The following is a 20,058-nucleotide window of genomic DNA, read 5'->3' on the forward strand; positions in this document are numbered from 1 at the left end:
TACATGTATAATTAAACATAGATCTGAATGATTGCTAGTTAAACAGTTAGGCTAATCAAAGACAAATTGGTTAAACATGTTAGTCAGACACAGTGAAACCATGAATGACTAACATGGCTGGTATCTGCAAGCCAGAAGAAATGCTGACACCTTCTGGCTACATCTAGTAGAGCAGGCTCCAGTCCTGGAGGGACAGAGTACCGCTCTGGGTCTGTATTTCAAAATTCATCAGACAGAAAATACCATAATACATCTCAGGCAAATATGGAAAGACTATAGGCTGGAATGATATTAAATGATAATTGTAGAATCCAATATCAGCTTTAAGTATGTCCCATTGTTCACATTTTTACAGATGTTGTTAAACGGCATTAAACTGCAGATACAGGGATGCATAGACACAATACTGAATGCAGGTATTAAACCAAGCTAACACTTTTCAATAAGTGTAGGTTAGAACTGGCAAAAACTAAGTTAAGTTATAACTCATTAGAGTGTAATGACTCAATAAATACAGTAGTGTGGTTATAAACATAAATAGGCCACATTATTTTTCAGCATTAACATGTGCATGCGGCAATAGACTGAAAACAAGATGAGATTTTTATGCAGGCCACAATTCATCATTAGCTGAAAGAAAATAATGGCAAACAGGCATTCTAGCCTCTTAAATGACTTTTTCTTTCATTAAAGTGAAAAAAAAAAACAGTATTGGGTATCAACTGAAAAAAAAAACAATTGTTGCATTTTTGTATTTATTAGGAATAGTTAATAGTAATAGTAACAGTAGTTATTAGTAAAGCTACTTGTTAAAAAATCTCTCTTAGCATTTAGTACTTTAGCAAAACAATCTAACACATTTTATTATAACCATGAAATAAATGCAGTTTCTCAGATTTTTCAACTTTTTGTTTACTTCTAAGAGTGTCAGTGATTTGCACAATGACAACAAACTAAATGTTATAATCTTCAAGACTGATATGGAATAACAGGACCAACTATGGGAAGGTGATATTTGAAATGATGATGGATGAGAATTTACTCTGCTGTAAATAAGGCCCACATAACTGGATACACAAGCACTGCTTATGAAGTGTTGCAAAAAGCTGTGATTTCTTTGGGCTAATGCTGTTATGTTGTCAGGTTCTGTTTGGTTCAAGATGACATTGTGTTGTACACCTCTAAGACACTGTAATCTGATTGTGATTGGACAGTGTGCACGTAAGGATAAGCCCACATGTAACTGTGTCCATCCAGTTTTAAAACACTTTACTAAAATAAACATTAAAAAATGCATAAATGGGAAAATGAGAGCATAACTATATCTATCAAAATTAAATTGCATTAAAAGATACACTCAAAAGAAACAAGATGCAAAGTAAAGACAAGATTACAAGTGCAAAGTAAAGACAACAGATGAAAGGACAGAAAGACCTAAAGATATTTTGCAGGCCTTCCACAGCACCTGTATTTGGGTAGATTGTTCTGTCTACCAGGGGCAACAGTAGTAGTTTTTGGGCCCATACCAGGTTAAAATGCATCTCAAATCTTAGCACAAGCTTTCATTCTCTGACACTTATGCCCTCTGTCCCTGCATTTCTTTTTTAGGCATTTTTGCTTTTCAGAGCTGTAGCCACAGTGTGGTAAAGGAAGCCATCATTAAGTAAAGTATTTGTGATGATAATGACGACTTGTGATGCCAGGAAGCACAGTTACACAGATCTGAGTCGCAGCAGTGTATTTTCACTCCCGGAAGTTCCTCTGTGTGGCAGTGACGGGATGTAGCACATCCACTGGTGAGCACCATCCCTAAAGCAACTGTGGACATACAGGCACAGGGAACCAGGAATCTCATGCAATGGCTTTGTTTTCCTTTATAGAAATGTTGTAGAATAACAGACCTTAATTTTGGTGAAACTTAAAGTTTCAAACATTCACTTTACAATTCATGAATATTATTTTATAACAATGATATAAACTTGCCTGTAATATTAGCTGAAATGTATGTATTCAAATGCATGTAGAGTATGTTTCACAAAATGTCTCAATCTAGTGTTCATCACACAGGCTTTATGTCTGCTGAGGACTACAGCCGCTGAACTGGCTGAAGCTGTGACAGAGCGGCATTAGTGAAAAGTGGATGAGACGCCAAGTGTAGTAGGATTAGTGCTCACTGTTGATCCCAGAAAGAGCTACAGAACAATTAGGTTCCTAGACACTGCATAGTGGTCCAATCATCAGAATATTTTATATATATAAAAATTATCACAAGAGAATAAACAATATAACCTCCTAAACTGTCAATGTGGTTTGCTCAGATGGTTTATACATGGTATACCACATTGACAGTTTAGGAGGTTATATTGTTTAAACTGTCTAGAAGTTACAATTTCTTTTTACACAAAGTGTTAGGTAAGTGGTTATGGTTAATGATACATAAGGAATAAAACATGAAGAGGCATGCTGTTACAGGAAAATAATCACTGACAGGGTGGTGTAATGCATCCAAAGTGTTTTATTCCTTTTATGCCACACCAATTCGTCAATGATTACAATTTTTAATTTATTAATGAATGACATTATACTTCTTAACCATTTATAGTTACAGTTAATGTTGTGGAATATACACAAGAAAAGTTAGCTGGTATAAACAGTCATTTCTTCATCACCCTCTCTTTTTTCTCTCTAGTGAAGTTAATAAGACAAAAATGTTAAAATAAACATCTCCTTATAGAAAGCTTCACCATATCAATGATTAGACATTTTTCTTTATTAAATAATTGCAATTTAAAAAAAATCAGTTTACTATTACTATTAACTATTAATTATTATTCCACAGACTAATAAACTAATAATAATAATAATAAAACTAATAATTATATGTTTTTAGACTATATGCAGAATGTGTCATGGAGTTATATGTAGACTATATGTAGAACGTGACAAGCAAGTGTCTGGGAATGAATTATAGAAACGATAAAGTATAAGAATAAGAATATTAGAATATAATCCTAAAATTTGAATTACAGTCGGCACTAATGTCAGACCTGCTGTTATAAAAAATAAATCAACACCTTCTGACCAATCAGAATCAAGAATTCAACAGCACGGTGGTATAAATAAGGTTTAATACTTAATATGGAGATGTTAATTGAGATTTGCCAAGTGACCCTTAAAACTGATGTCTAAATTATTATGTGGTCTGTTTGTTGCTATTCACAAAGCATAAGTGGTTTAGAGTGTGGATATTGAGGTTAACGCAGGTTAAATAGGGTGGAGAAGAACATGGTGATCAACACAGAGCAGTCGGAGGAGTGATTATCCCTCACTAAAGCTTCTTATACTGCCACTTACACATAGGCAGCATTGGACTAAGAACCAAGGAGTCAGGATTCTGTGCTCAGTGGACTGCCAAAGTAGGAACTGATCCAGGGCAAAAATCATCTTCACTTCTGCATTTCATCCAGGATGTTAATGCATTTCACAATTTTGTGCCACTGTTATGTCTCAGCTTGTGATTCAGTTATTCACCATAAAGCATATTATTTAATAAGAATTAATCAGTAACTACATTGAAACTAATAGAAAAGATGTGCACTGATGGGCGTGAAGAATGTAAATGAGTACCTGCCTATGGCTCCTGAGAGATTTGGAGCTTATGAGATTAGAATTAACTCGCACAGTACAACAAATTGCCTGCTGTTTGGGGATAAACCTTAAAGTCACCCGAAATATATTTTGAAATCTATAAATATTTTAGAAATTTTATTTTAAATTTGATATAGGTGGTGGATCAACAAAACTGCTATTAGTTTAATATACTTCATATACTCTCCTGTAATTTGCAAAGCCTTTATTTGCATAATAGGCTGTTATATTTGATAATGCAGTAAGACTTCCCTATGTTTAATGGTAACTATGAGATTTACAGCTTCTCTCTTTCTTAAAAAATAAATAACAGTGTTAATTTCCCTATAGAGATATATAATAATAATAATAAAAAAAATATTCAGTGAGCTATTAGTGCATCTTTATTATATACACAGTGAAGCCATGTGGTGTGTTAATGCTGATAGAACTTACTGCTTTCTGTTCTAATGCAGAAACGCTGCTTAAAGCCTTTGTGGAAATGGGAGCAGGTGATGACCTCAGGACTGGAACATCCTACATCCACATATCTTTGGCCCTGGATGTTACAGGCATAACACTGCAGTGCATCAGCTACAAAACACACAGACACAAAATACCCTGTTGTTTTTAGTTTAGTCTAGCTTAGTTCTCTAGAAACTCTCATTTAAATCCAAGTTCTAATCATTTCAGATGCCAAGCGATTACAGAACATCAATTGATGGCAATCTGGAAACATGATAATTAAACAGAATGGGGAAATGTCCTTGTTCTTATGTCACAGATTTCCATGCTCATGCCACTGTTGCTGATAGATCTGGCACTATGCACTATGCACCAAGCAAATCTTAACCTGGGGCAGTTTAACTAATGTTGTAGTGCCTTGTGTAATGTAGTGTGGAATGGGAATTGCATCAAACATTATACATGTTTGAAAACTTAATATCATAGCCAAGATTTTTTTTATTGACATGCATTATTGATTGAATTGAACCCAAGGCACTAACCCTATAAATAATTTCATGCAAAATTAATTCACAGTGGCACAGTGGCATAGCATGTCAAGTTTCTGCTTCCAAGGTCCTTGGTTCAAGCCCTGCTTACTGTCCCTGTTTTGCATGTTCTCCCTGTGTCTGTGTGGGTTTTCCTTCTTCCAACTTGCCAAAAAATGGTGGTAGGATTGGCTACTCTAAAATTGTCCTTAGGTGTCAGTGAGTGTGTGAATGTATGCGTGCATGGCACTCTGTGATGAACTGATATCCCATCCAGGCTGTATTTCCAACTTAGTGTTCAGTGTTCTTGGGATAGGCTTCAGGATAAAGCAGTTACTATAGATGAATGAATGAATGAATAATTCAAACATCCATTCCAAAGAAAGCATAACAGAAATTTCATACAATGGGCACTCTTCAGTTCCTTTCTTGGTTTTGTATAAATAGCAGTGATTTTGACAGTTTTAATCAGATGTCTCCATGTGAAAGTTGTGGCAATGGAACACACTTTTCTTTCCCTTTATTTCTGTCTATCTTGTTTTTTGTACATATACAGAAGACAAGAAGAGAATAATTCTAAGACAACAAGAAGCATGCAATTTCATCTTTTACGTACATCTGATTTATCATTTGTACATGCATTGTAAATGCAACAGTAGTCAGGATTTGGGAAAACTATTGTGCTTAACGTAAATTGTGACATAATTAATTAATAAATCACATACATAATAAGAAGAATCGTAGTTTAACCCAGTGGAAATACATATACACCTCTCAAACCTTTGTCTTATAAAGGTTACTGATGTCCCATCAGTGGTCAGGAAGAGACATACATGCACACCCACATACATAACTCACCTTGTGTTATAAAAATTGAAAGCAGCGCCCAGCAGCAGAACAGTGTGAGTCCATGCAGCAGTGGTGAACAGGGAGGCATGTTTGCAGCTGGAGTTCTTCACACAGCACTGAGTGCTCAAACACTTACGCAAGTGATAATCCTAGGGGCGCTCAGCACCAGCCACACGTGCACACACACAGAAACACACAGCAGAGATCGGCTCTATGAGGCAATTAACACTCTGATCATTTTATCTTCAGATTTTACTCACTTCTCCAAAGCCAGAGAAACCTGACAGTAGTTTGGCCATATGTAGTGCTTTTAGTGGGGAGTGAGTGCTTTTCAAGCTAATCCAGACTAAAGGAGCAAATCCTGTTTTATGGACTAACACACACACAGTTTCTCTCTCATTTGGAAGGCAACAAGTTTGGCACACTCAGTCCTACACTGCAAAAAAAAAAAAAAAAAAAAAGATATATTAGCAGAATAATATTAATTCTTCTCATTTTGAGATGATGAATAAAAATACTACTTTTTTCTCATTTCAAGCTTGTTCTCTTGACAGATACTTTTACTTAGAATAATTTCTTTCTAGAAAATAGGAAAATGATCTGCCAATAGAACAAGATCATTTCAAGCTTGAAATCAATAAACATGACTTGTATATAACTTAAATGTTGCTTCTACAACAGTACTGCAATGTTTGTAGAATGTTAACACCAAATGTTTCCATAATGTCCAATTATGTCATAACGGAGAATCCAGGTAGACGGATGCAAAATGCAGAATTTCTTTAAAGGAAGCAAAACATTGGGAAGAAAAACATTGGGAAGCAGACAGAAAAAAAAGACATGAAGGCTAGGCTACAGCTAGACACGACTCGTAAACTTAAACTAGAAAACAAAACTATACACAGTGCATACGGTAACTAATCTAACCATACACACAAGCACAGGGATGAACATAAACTTAACACTCCCACAAACACAGGGGGAAAACACAGAACTTAATTAGGGTAGATAATGGGGAAATTCGAAACAGGTGTGCAGGATTATGACAGGAAATGAGGCAGAAGTTCTACACAGTGAGTATGGGTGCCCCCTAGTGGTCCAGAGTGGAACTGCCCCTGGTGGCTGTGACAAATTATGAATGTTGTGTAAGCACCATTCAAATTACATCTCCAAACAAACCATAATTGTTTTTAGATCATTACAGCCTAACCTTCATTGAAGCTGTTGATTATTTACTGAATGTTCTTATAATTTTCCCTGTTAGCTGGAGCTGCAGAGTGAGCATGCCCTCCACGTGCTCATCACACCCCATTGCTCCTTTCTCCTCCTGCTTTTCTGTTCATGAGTTTTCTCCTTTCCTCACTGGGTGTCATGTGAGTTTCACAAGGCTATGATGTGTTGAACTATGTCTCAGGAGGTGTGATAGAACTGCTTAACAACTGCAGATTGCAGATGTTTTGTTAGAGTATTTTCCCCAAGGTTTTTGTGGATGTTATTTAAGCAAAACACCATCGTCTCTAATACTGCAACAAAATAAAAATTTTAAAACATGGAGACAATACAGACAGAATTATAGTTTAGCAGCCAAACATAAATGGTAATGGAATTGTCTTATTCCATTGGAAAAGATGTGTACTTCAGTTTATAGTTTCATTTAAATTCAAGACTAAGCTGGGTAGACATTTAGCAAAAATATGTTTTGTCTAGATATTTATTTTCCAACAAATGTATAAGTACTGATGGAGTGTTAAATTACTTGAAGCACATTTTGCATTAAATGTTATTAAATGTCAAAGTCATGTGATTAAACTGAACAGGTCTTTCTGATATATTATTTTTATACATTTTAAATATTTTGGTGTACAATATATGAAGTGGCTGGTGATTAGGAAAAAAAAACAATTGTGACTATGATGCTGACAGTTGGATATTTACTATATAATGTTTATCAAGACAAAGATTATGGTTCTCCAGGTGTTTGTTGGTGGTTGTTGATATTAATAGATTTCTAAGGTGTCTGCAGTTCAAATGAGAATAACATATGAAGAGTTTAAGCAACATGTAGAGAAAGGGAGGAAACAAAATGTCAAAGTGGCAGAGAGGAACAAAGGTAATAAAGCATTAGTTGCACTGTTGACTCCATACATCACCTGTAAGGAGAATGAGCACAAATGATTGTATAACATCACACATACAAATTTTGCACTTAATTAACTATAGGAAATCCTTCAGCAAAAGTAATTCTCATAACAAATTCTCATAACAAAAGTAATTCTTCTGAACTGAAATATGGTTGTGTTTTGCACATATCTCTACCAGAAGAAAAGTTAGAGCATTTTAAAAACTGCACTTTTCATTTCACTTTTCATATCATTTCAATTCCACTGAAAGACACCAGGCTTTCTTCTATATTTATAACCTAACCTATCTACTTTTGGAAAAACATTACTGCAAAGAATTAAAAGTTTAAATGTTGATTATCAGCATCATCCACATCAGTTTCTGTCACTTGTGGCATTAAACTAACCAGAGTTAGAATTGTCTCTTCACGCAACCAGTCTCTGTCTGACCTCTGTCTGTGGTGGAGAGATCTGATCTCTGTGAGGAAATAATCGTTGATTAATTCAGTCAGTTTTGTTGGCCATATTTATTGTTTATTTAGTCTTTTAACCCTTTTAAAACTTTTGTCTGTACAGTATGTCTAAACACGCTTGCCTTTTTTAATGGTGATGTGACCGAGAGGAGCATTGCACTTCGACAGCCGCTCTCTGCTTACAAACTGAATTAATTCCATTTTGCTATAACATGTATCTATCCAAAAACCTGATCAAACTGTAAGGAAATCACACTTACCACTGTGTTTGTTAAAAAATGGCTCCCTCTCTGGCATGACCTTTGCAAGTAGATGCCAAAGCAAGGATAGAAATAACCTACATACAACATTTCCATATTGTTTTGGTAAAGTATCTTACTGACAGAAAAAAACAATTTTGTCATACTTTTTCCAAAGCAACTTCCAACTGCTTTGACCTTCAGACAAATGTTCTACACTTACAAAAAGATCTGCCAGGCTGTGGTCTTCCAAATGTTAATGTAGCAGCAACGGGTGCTCCAATAATCCACCAACCTTCATCTTGGGAACTAAAGGAAGAAAATAAATCACCACAAAATGATTTAAAAAATATCTGAAAGTGCTGATAAGACACTTTTATACATTACATCTTTATAGCCAAACACAATGAGCTCATAAGAGACATTAAGGAAGTTGAGATAGCATAGCTGCACAGTGGAGAACTTTAACAAAAAGCAACTTTACTCAAAGAAGAGTGCTGTTTTCTATAAATCTCCTCAAATCCTTAATGAGCTGTAATTTTACATGGACACGTATAAGCTTACCTGAGCCTCAAGCACCATCTGGCCTTGTGCCACTCTGGGGATTCATGTATCTGATCATCACGTTTTCTGAATGAACCAGCACACAGCATTGTCTTAGCACTGATAAGATTTTATGAACTAGACAGAATGCAATCAGTTTGAACTGGTTGATGTGTTCTACCCTCACGCTGTGGCTCTACATGCCTTCTGTGCCTCTGCAGTACTGCACTGTGTCTGTGACTTCACTTTCTAGTGGGACACCATCCCCAGGCAGACCCCTCTGGTGGGAAAAGCCATGAATCTGCAATGAGTTATGGCTTGTGTCCCTCTCGCTGAGATGAGGCTGTGTCTCTGTTTGTGGTATTTGGGGTTCACAGGCTTCTTAGCCTTAATTCCAACATGCTCATTGGGACTACTGTTGCCACTGTGGTTAACAACATTAGCATTCTAAGCAGGAGCTGGGGACCACTTGCTTGGATTCGATTGAGGAGACACTTTTAAATCAATCTGGCCAAACCTACCCTTTGTGCCAGGGTCACTCCTTGGTAAATCTAGAATTGGAAGGAAACCAATTGTCTTCCAAAATAGGATGTAAAGTGATTAGAACCCCTTGGAATGAACCATTCGTCTGAGGCCCTGAGCCCTGAAAATGCTGGGGGCAGGTGGCGCTCCTATGACCACTGGTGTGATTGCTCCCCAGTGAGCAATGTTTTTGGCTGTAAAGTGTCCTGCCAACACCTCTTGTCCTCCAGTGGAACTTATGTGGGCGTCTAGCTGACAAGCCAGGATGTGTTTGTTTGAGGGTGCCACATGGTCAGTCCATTTAGCTGTGTTCATTTCTAATATCTGAAACCTGTGCCATTTCATCCAGGTGCTTTTTTGGCCACAGACAGAGTTGTACGGTTGATTTACACATTTACAGATTGGCAGAGAACCACCCTATGTCCTGGTTCAGGTGTCCAACTGCAAGGGGCAAGGTTCTAATCAGCTCTATTACAGAGGGGTCAATCACTGCAGATCAAAATGATTGTTCTAATACAAGCTGCAAGTGGCTAACATATTATAAAATATTACTTTTGACCTATAAACCACTGAATGGTCTTGCACCACAGTACCTGAGTGAACTTTTGGTCTTTTATGATCTGCCATGCCTACATCAATCAAAAGATGCAGGCTATTTGTTGGTACCTTGAATAGTGAAGGCTACAGCAGGGGGATAGAGCTTTCTCTTACAAAGCCCCGTAGTTATGGAACAGCCTTCCAATTAATGTTTCAGGCTCAGACACAGTCTCAGTGTTTACGTCTAGGCTGAAAACATATTTGTATAGTCAAGCTTTTTGTGAATAGTTTTTTCTTAGGTATGAACTGGGGATGATTGGATGCTGTCGCCACCCCCACTCTCACGTGTTCACTCAAGTTTGTTGATGGTGGAGTGGCTGGCCACTTTATGTCCCAGGACACCCTCATGTCTGTGTTACCATCTGGCTTTCCCTTTTAGTTATACTGTCATATATAGCCTTGCTGGAGTCCCTTCTTACACTCTGCACGCATAGTAAATTGTCCTAAACCATTATGGGACAATAAGCATACCTAATAATCTCTCCCCATCTCTCTCCCACTGTCTCTCTGTCTGTCAAGCTATACATGCTTCTTTTGAGATACCAGTGATCCTGACCCCTTCTGCTCTCCATACCTGATCTGTCCCGATGCCCTACTTATGGTTGAGGACTGGTTCCCTTTTGAGTCTGGTTCCTCTCAAGGTTTCTTCCTCATATCGTCTCAGGAGGTTCTTCCTTGCCACTGTCACCTCTGGCTCATTAGGGATAAATTCATACACTTAAAATTTATATCTTGAATGTATTTATTTCTGTAAAGTTGCTTTGTGACAATGTCCATTGTTAAAAGTGCTATACAAATAAAAATTTATTGAATTGAATATGAATAATGATGTTAATATGATAATAAAATAATGAAACAAAAATTAAATTAGGTGGAAAAGATACAGTTCTTTTTTCTATTTTCATTTGTCCTGGAAATGGGAACAAATATGTTTGTTGAAGGAAATAAATAGTGCTGTTTAACAGTAGATCCCCTAGACGTAGATCCCCTAGATGTGCAGACAGGGAACTAACAGTTCTGGAAGAATGTTGCCTAGCCCAAGTGCGATTCTCTGTCCATATCTGCAGATATGTAAATTTGTTTAAAACACAGAATATACATTACATACAGTACTTGTACATAACATTGATTAATGTATCATAGCATAACAAAGGAACTGCTGGTTAAGAGGAACAGCTCATATGCAATGTTATTTCGGTTAAAATGATGATTTTTCTTCCTTGTTCTTGTCAGCTAGCGAACTGTACTGGTAAAGCCAACAAACGATGCTAATTTAAGACATGTTTATAGCCTGCTACTGGGCCATATAAAGTGCATAACTTTTATTTCGTAATACTTTAGAAGTATTTGCAATGTGTTTGTTCCATATATTGTTGCAGGTTAGTACTGTATGAATGGGTTCATGGCACAAGCACTTCTGCTTTCTTCTTAATACTGCTCCTGCGTTTCTGGTTTATTCACAGCACTCACAATGGCGGTATTTTACAGTCTGGGTCTCTGCCAGAGCTCCTGAAGAGATACATCATTCATCAAATATGTAAGAATACCAAAACCCCTTCTAGAAAGCTGGAGAACCATGAGAAGCATGTGTTTTGAACACACTCATACATTCTACCAGAATGAAATCCCAGGTCTGCTAGTCTTCAGACATCAAGAGATGTGGAAATAAGAAATAGAGGGAAGAAATAACAGCCTGGCAGAAAGACCAAGAGGTTAGTGGAGAAAACTTGGCTACAGTCTCTGTGAGTATAACATAGTAGGCTACCTATGAGCAGTGTCTCAACATGCTAACAGTGCTTAGCCATAGGTCAGGTGGTTGGCTAAACAGCAAAGTGTGGAAAGATAGAACGGCGGCATATAGGACTCGGAGCAGGGCCAGCTCAAAGTTTCAAGATTTATTGTCTTTGTCAAATACAAAATTGCAGGAGAGCTAATACTGCATCCGTGTGTGTCACTATCTTTCTGGCCCATGTTTGCGTATTAGTGGTGCTCAGACCAAGCTCAATGGTGAAAGGAGTAGTATAAGGAAGGAGAACCACTCAGCCAAATCAGCACCTGTAAAACACAGAATTTAAATACAATAATTGTCAGTCACACAGCTGTCACTCACAAGCCCTAGATGTGTTTTCATGAATTCTGCATTCTCTATTCCAAATTATGAACTTCACAATTGCCACAGTGGTTTCTTCAGCCTGGATTGAATCAGTAAAGAAAGTGTCCCTAAATGCAGCAGAAATTTTGCTGTCTGTGTATGTGTGTGTGTGTGTGTGCATACGCTGCAATAGCTGTATTTTTGTGGTATTAGCACCAAATGTTCCCCCTATTTCAAGTCAAGTGGCTTTATTGTCATTTCAACCATATACAGCTAGTACAGTACACAGTGAAATGTAACAACATTCCTCCAGGACCATGGTGCTACATAAAACACCACAGAACTACATGAGAATACACATTACTACATAAAGTGCACGTGCAAACGTGTGCAATCAGCACAAAACAGTACAATAATTACTAAAACATGACGACAACAGGCACAGTAAGAGACAGTGCAACACTGAACAGTACACAGTTCTAGTGTGAAATGTCAGATATAACAGTTAGTGCAAAAGAATAACAATATAATAAAATGCTGTGAATGTAAACATAACAACTATGACATAGTTTTCAGCAGATAAGCTTATACCATATATGGACATAGCAGTTATTGGGGTAGCAGCAATGACAAGAATTATATATATTATTTTTATAAATACAGCAGCAGCAAAAAATGCAGGTAGTAAATACACAAATGTACAAAAATTACAAAGGGAGTGGGATGGTGTTCAGTTGAGTGCTGTGTGCCTGTCTTGTCTTTGAGTATTGAGGAGTCTTGGCTTGGGGGAAGAAACTGTTGCGCAGTTTGGACGTGAGGGCCTGAATGCTTTGGTACCGTTTGCCAGATGGCAACAGGGTGAAGTGTGTGTGTGAGGGATGCGTGGGGACATCCACAATACTGGTGGCTTTGCGGATGCAGTGTGTGGGGTAAATGTCTATGGTGGAGGGAAGAAAGACCCCGATAATCTTCTCAGCTGTCCTCACTATCCGCTGCAGGGTCTTGCGATCCGAGACGGTGCAATTTCCAAACCAGGCTGTGATGCAGCTGCTCAGGATGCTCTCGTTAGTCCCTCTGTAGAATATAGTGAGGATGGGGGTGGGAGATGGGCTTTCCCCAGACTTTACAGAAAGTAGAGATACTGCTGGGCTTTTTCTTACTTAGCAAAACCTATTTCTATTGGGCAGACCCTTTTGCCATTTGAGCAGAAATACCCCAGGTATTTCTGCTTGGTTAGTATTAGCCGGCAAGCTTGGGATGCCAACTCTCAGCAGCACCGCTATGATAACATGGTTTAATGGGTGATGGTCAGAGGTATTGAACAATTAACATGCCCTGCTAAGCTCACAGCTAATGTACCATAGTATTATTTATGGTGGGTACTGAATTTGGGTGTCAGTGGGATTGTCTCTATCTGGGCATGTGGTTATATTTGGACTTTCAAAAAATAAGGAAAACGTAATGCTGTTATGAGAGTCAAGTCTACCTGTGACTGGTCCAAACTGCACTGCAGTCATCTTTCAGTTAATCCAATAGGCCTTTTCACACTTTCGTGTTACAAACATGTAATTGTTAAGCAGTAGCATTTTAAAACTTTGGGTTAGATAGTGAATAATAGCAACACATACAGCCTGTGTTTATTCAAATCGAGAGTGCATAGGCCCGTGTTTTAGCCATTCACAGAAAGTGGTTTTTGTGGAGTCTGGCCACGAAATTGAAATGCTGGCCAAGACCTATGTGCTGCCTTTTAAAATCTTAAAATAGTCATCCTGGTGAAAAACAGCCATTACTGTCTCACAAATGCATCGGTGGGAAATGAGTGAAAGCTCACGTATGGATGTTTGCTTGAATTATTTGTGCATTTAGGGAAGCTGCAGTGATTGTGAGCTGTATTTTTGCCATTGTTAAGCAGAAGATCTGAAATGCTATTACTTACACTTCTGCATTTGTAACATAGACATGTGAAAAAATATATAAATATACAGAGAGGGGGGAAAAACACTGAAAATTGTAGGTAAAATAACATTTACACTAGTTGGTTCTGTATTCCACATCTAGCTAACAATGTGTTTGTTCTACCAGCGGTAATGTATATGGCAAAACAATTAGAATGTCATTTTGTCAAGTTGTGAAGTTTTGCTGTTTAAACAGAAAAGTAATGAAATCCCTTTATACTAAAACATTGCACTTGTTTATAAATATCAAGCTAGATTCAAGCTAGATCAAGCTAAATATTCCTCCCTGTCTGACTAGTACTTTTTACAGTAATCGTATTATATCTTTCATACAGTCAGTGGCCTGAATCTACCCACCTTTAGCACTAACTGCTTAGGTGACTCATATGCCTTCTCTAACTGAGTATGTGAGATGGCATAATCAGTTCAAACATTACCCAACACACTTGCACTGTATAATAATGCAAAGGGTTGTGAGTGTGAAAGTGCAGTTAAAATAAGTTCTTGTTATCTAAAATCTGTCTCACTTCTAAACACATGACAGGGCTGTACAAGTGTACACTTATACAAGATTTTAATTGCATTTCCACACTCGCAACCCTTTGCATTATTATACAGTGCAAGTGTGCTGGATAATGTTTTAACTGATTAGCCTGATAGCATCAGCACTACCACTTAAAAAATCTAAGTACATTTTTTAAGTGGTAGTGCTGGTGCTAGCAGGCTAAAAAGTTCAACAGAAGAAAGAGGTGTTTTGTAGCACAGAGGAGTACATTTAAAAACTTATTATTATCTTATTATTAAAAATAAATTGTCTATACAAAAATTTAGCTTCATGCGTTCATATCTGAAAATGTAGAACTTACTAAAGAATACAACAAAATAGCTGGAAAAAAAAGAAACCAAAGCAGCTTAGACCATAGGTGGAAATCCCGAGGGGGACAAGGGGACATGTCCCACCCTTCCAGGAAAACATGAATTGCCCTACTGATTTATTTCCCAGCCACGAGTACCTTGCTAGTTAGTTGCTAGTGTGTAGCACATTGAATTGGAGCCACTGAGAGAAGTAATTTGTACACCTTCTCTGGAGGCAGTAGCAGCAGTCAAGCAGGTAATTACAGTTCATTTATAATTGACGGCACTGTATAGTATAGTGCCTACAGTATAAAACTGTATAATGCATCTATAAGCTGTCTTAATTTGTTCACAAATTAAACATATACAAAAACATTTTGGTTAATTTATCTGGATCATCCATTTACTTGTTTTTTGTAGCTTTATGTTTTTTTTAAAGCTATCATCATTTCTGTGAAACAAACAAACAATCAAATAAACAAACAAAAAACAGTCAGCCAGTATGCACAACACAAGCTTAGTCAGGGCACACCCTCCCATATTCAATGGCTGTCAATAAAAACATTTTAAGAATACAGAACAACTCTTATTCATGTCAAGCTCAGTAAAGATTGATTAAACAACCTGGGACTGTTATTCCCATAGGCGTACATAATGCATTGTGCATGGGCTGCGAACAGGCTATGAGGTTAAAACTTGATACCCTGATACCTGAATGCAAAGTTATTGAATCCAAAAACAAAGTGGTTATGTACCTTACATTGTCATTAGAGATATATACATGCAGCCTAATTGTTTCCCTATTGCCCAGAAAAAAAACAGCAGAGTCTTCCTCTTCCTCTGCAGAGGGAGCACACCTCAGCAATACAGCAGCAGTGACATATCACTTCAGCTATACCACAGAAGTAAGCCCACAATCAGAGGATGCATAGCTCTTTTATAGTGAGGTTTAAACAATTTCTCATAGGTTACAAAATAATGAACATTCATAATTGAAAGAAAGGCTGCATACATGTTTCTACATTTCCTTAGTAGGTAATAATAGCTTCAGAAGGTGGTTCCCTATATCCTTAAGCAACTAATCTGCACAGTAACACTCACTGATAGAATCTTCATATAAAGACAGTGAATAAAGAGATAACACAGAGAAGCACAATTCCTCAACACTACTAATCTGACTACAGGTCAGTTGGAATAAAAAACGTTCATTTATACACCTCAGTAGGAATAGAGTGAACTGATCAGTGAAACTCACACACATGACTTTAGGCCCAACTGTAAGCTCTAAAAATTTGTTTGGACCACTACAAAATTAATAATTATGAGGGGAATGCATTTTAGGGTAGGCCGCTGCTACGAATTGCACTCCCTCCTAAATTTGGCTAGATTGTTGTTACATTTATTAAAATTCACACGTTACTTATTGTAGGCTGAACTGTAAGCTATAAAAAGCATTTCATGTTTGGACCAGTTGAACATTAGTTAATGTGGGGATGCATTTTAGGGCAGGGCATTGCCATGAATTGCACCCACTCTTAAATTTGGCTGGATTGCTGGTGCATCAGTGAAACTCACATGTTGTTCTTGTCGTTCTTTCAGCTGCTTCCGTTAGGGGTCACCACAGCTGCTCACCATCCATTGGCCGCATATTGATTTGGCACACGTTTTATGCTAGATGCCTTTCCTGACGCAACCCTCCCCGTTTATCCGGGCTTGGGGCTGGCACTGAGAGTGCACTAGCCTGTGCACCCCAGTGGCTGGAGTTGGTGCCCAGTGTTCAGTGAAACTCACACACATGACTTATTTTAGTCCCAAATGTAAGCTATGAAAAGAATTTCATGTTTGGGCCACTAGAAAATAAGTTAATGTGGGGGTGCATTTTACGGCAGGTCGCTGCCATGAATTGCATTCCCTCTTAGATTTGGCTAGATTATCAATACTTTCATGATTCACTCCATGACTTTAGTCAACAGTATGCAGCGCTGTGAAAAATATTTTCCCCTTATTTAATTATTCTATTTTTTCATATTTGTCACACTTAATTGTTTTGAAACAAAATTTAATGTGTATCTAATGTGTCTAATTGAACCAAGTTATCAATTAAAGTTATTTGTTGACTGAGTAACTAAGGTGGCAAATACTTTTTCACGCAAGTGACAAAAGAATCCAAACAAACTTATAAGGAACTGCAGGCCTCACTTGCTAGCACTCATGATTAAACTATTAGAAAGAGACTGGCCAAAAATGATATCCATGGGAGAGTTGCAAGCCAAAAATCACTGTTAACCAAAAGGAACATAAAGGCTTGTCTCACATTTGCCAAAAAACACCTTGATGATCTGGCATAAAGCTAACTCAGCATTCTACAATAAGAACATCATACCAACAGTCAAGTATGGTAGTGGTAGTGTGATAGTGTGGGGATGCTTTGCTGCTTCAGGGCCTGGGTAAGTCAAAGTCCAGACTTAAACCTCACTGAGATGGTGTGGCAGGATCTAAACATTCAGTTCATGCTTGAAAGCCCTGAAAAAAAAATGCTGGAAAGAATGATCTCCAGTTAAAAGTTTGGTTGCAGTTGTTGCTGCCAACCTTCATAATGCATTGTGCACGGACTGCGAACAGGCTATGAGGTTAAAATCTGATACCCTGATACCTGAATGCAAAGTTATTGAATCCAAAAACAAAGTGGGTAAGTACCTTACATTGTCATTAGAGATATATACATGCAGCCTAATTGTTTCCCTATTGCCCAGACAAAACCAGCAGAGAGTCTTAATACTGTAGGTACTCTTCCTCTGCAGAGGGAGCACACCCCAGCAATACAGCAGCAGTGACATATCACTTCAGCTATACCACAGAAGTAAGCCCACGATCAGAGGATGCATAGCTCATGGCACAACCATTTATTAGTGATATAAGAGTTGCATAACCTTTTCCCTTTAACAAATAATATGACCGTTTAAAAATTCTTTTGTGTTTCCTTATGTTCTCCTTGTCTTATTTTGCATTTTGTATGAGGATCTGAAACCATTTTATGTGACAAATATGCAAAAATAGATTAAATTAAAATAAAAACTTCACAACAATGAATCAATCATCAATGACTCTTGATTTAAATCACTTTGTTTATTTATAATATTATTAGTAACGCCTATTATTTGTACATTAGAGACCATTTTTATTTGTCATTGTAAATCTATTATCAATTTCAGTGATCAGAACTAATGTAAGCTGGGCATTTTTGGGGTACAAACACTTAACCATCATTGACATGTGAAAGATTCCAGCAATACAGCATAAACTCATCTCAGTGAAATACACTCACCATCCACTTTAATAATCCACTCGTACACCTGCTTTATTTAAGCAGTTATCCAGTCAGCCAATCGTGTGGCAGCAGCACAATGCAAAAAATCTTGCAGACCCAGGTCAAGAGTTTCAGTTAATGTTCACATCAAACACCAGAATGAAGAAAAAGTGTGATCTCTGTCACTTTGATCGTAGCATGGACTTGAGTATTTGGTTTGAGTATTTCAGAAACTGCTGATCTCCTGGAATTTTTATGCACAACAGTCTCTAATCACCTGGTCTTTTTCTAGTCTTCAACTATGTAGTATCAGGTGCAGGTGAGTCACTTCCTATAATAGCCTCAGATTCTTTTTCTTGGCTGCCAGGAGTCAAGCCCAACGTGGTCTTCTGCTGTTGTCCCCCACCCACCGTAAGGTAATAAGTTTTGTGCACTCTGAGAGGCTGTTCTGCTCACCACGGGTGTAAAGTGTGATTATGTGAGTTACTATATCCTTCCTGGCAACTTGACCCAATCTGCTCATTTTCCTCTGACCTTTCTTATCAACAAGGTGTTTCCACCAACAGAACTGTCGCTCACTCAGTGTTTTTTGTTTTTCACACCATTCTGTGTAAACTCTACAGTCCTGTGAAAATCCCAGGAGATCAGCAGTTTCTGAAATACTAAAACCAGCCAAGTCAAGTCACAACCAAGTCACAAAGATCACATTTTTTCTTTATTCTGATGTTTGATGTGAGTATTAACAAGTTATTGAAGTTATTGACCTGTATCTGCATGATGTTATGCTCTGTGCTGTTGCCACATGATTGGCTGACTGGATAACTGCATAAACGATCAGGTGTACAGGTTTTCCTAATAAAGTGGACGGTGTGTGTGTTTATTTATATAAAATGCAGTTTTACTCTAACACTTAAATAATAATCAGCGAAGGGTTTAATTCACTTAGCATTTGAGACCAGGTTGAATAAATCGAATCATGTACAAGAATGTTTACGAACTAGCGTTGTTTTCAACACTACAGTCAGAACACACGATAGTTACAAGGATTATTATAACACAAATGTCCTTTTTAAAAAAAAAAAATTAAAAATAAATCTGATTCAAAGCCAGACTGAGCTCTCTGAGTACTCTCAGTCTGCTGATACAGCGATATAGGCGCGCGCGCTCCCCACAGAGGAAGGCATCTGGGCAACAGCCCCTTGTTTACAGCAGCGGCGAGGCTATGCTTATTAACCTTATACTCTTTAAATAAAAATTAATTTGCCCGTTATGTGAGGAGTCTTGTTTGCCAGCGTTTCACCTGCCGCCTGACAGTACCAACCAAAACAAGAACAGCCAAGGCAAATATTTAACCGACTATGTGTTAAATTGTTGGATCTTTCTGTCAGCTGAGACACTGAGTGTGCTAACACTGGAGCTAACGCTAGCTGCAACTGATGAAACATTATACGCTGACTGTGACTCGCCGTCCTCTAAACGGGGTCTTATCTCGGTAGACGATGTGCCAAGATGTCTTGTCGAGATAATATTTAGAGCAGAAAATACGTATTTGCTATTTTGTTGTTGTTATTCTTTTTAGTTAAATTAATCTAGCACAGTTAGCTAGAGAACTGCACTACGTCAGACTCTTCTTTGACATCACGACCCTTCACACGTGTGCGAATGAATTAATGTTTAGTTTATTTTTGCACAGAGTATTTTTTTAATCGCAAAATTGTCGCAATGTACATCCCTGCATGATAAAACAACCAAGATCTCCACTATGATGTGTAAATGACTTACTGTTAAAAAAAAAAAAAAAAAAGAGCTTCATTTTGTTCCTATAAGCCAAAAAAAAAAAAAAGCCTGAAATAGCGCTAGGAAAAATGAATATACTAAAAAAATTCA

At 37.6% G+C, this 20,058-nt stretch overlaps 1 long non-coding RNA gene across 1 annotated transcript; it reads right to left on the reverse strand.

Annotated features, from left to right (window-relative positions):
• Positions 1-767: 767 nt before the first annotated feature.
• On the reverse strand, positions 768-6,432 carry LOC113542569 (uncharacterized). Its single transcript, XR_003404315.3, has 5 exons — positions 6,153-6,432; positions 5,729-5,904; positions 5,478-5,617; positions 4,084-4,221; positions 768-1,818 (listed from the first exon to the last, which is right to left on the reverse strand). It is a non-coding gene; the product is annotated as an uncharacterized LOC113542569 (long non-coding RNA).
• Between the last annotated feature and the right edge of the window lie 13,626 nt (positions 6,433-20,058).

The sequence above is a fragment of the Pangasianodon hypophthalmus genome, chromosome 24 (genome assembly GCF_027358585.1).
Source record: "Pangasianodon hypophthalmus isolate fPanHyp1 chromosome 24, fPanHyp1.pri, whole genome shotgun sequence".
NCBI lineage: Eukaryota > Metazoa > Chordata > Actinopteri > Siluriformes > Pangasiidae > Pangasianodon > Pangasianodon hypophthalmus.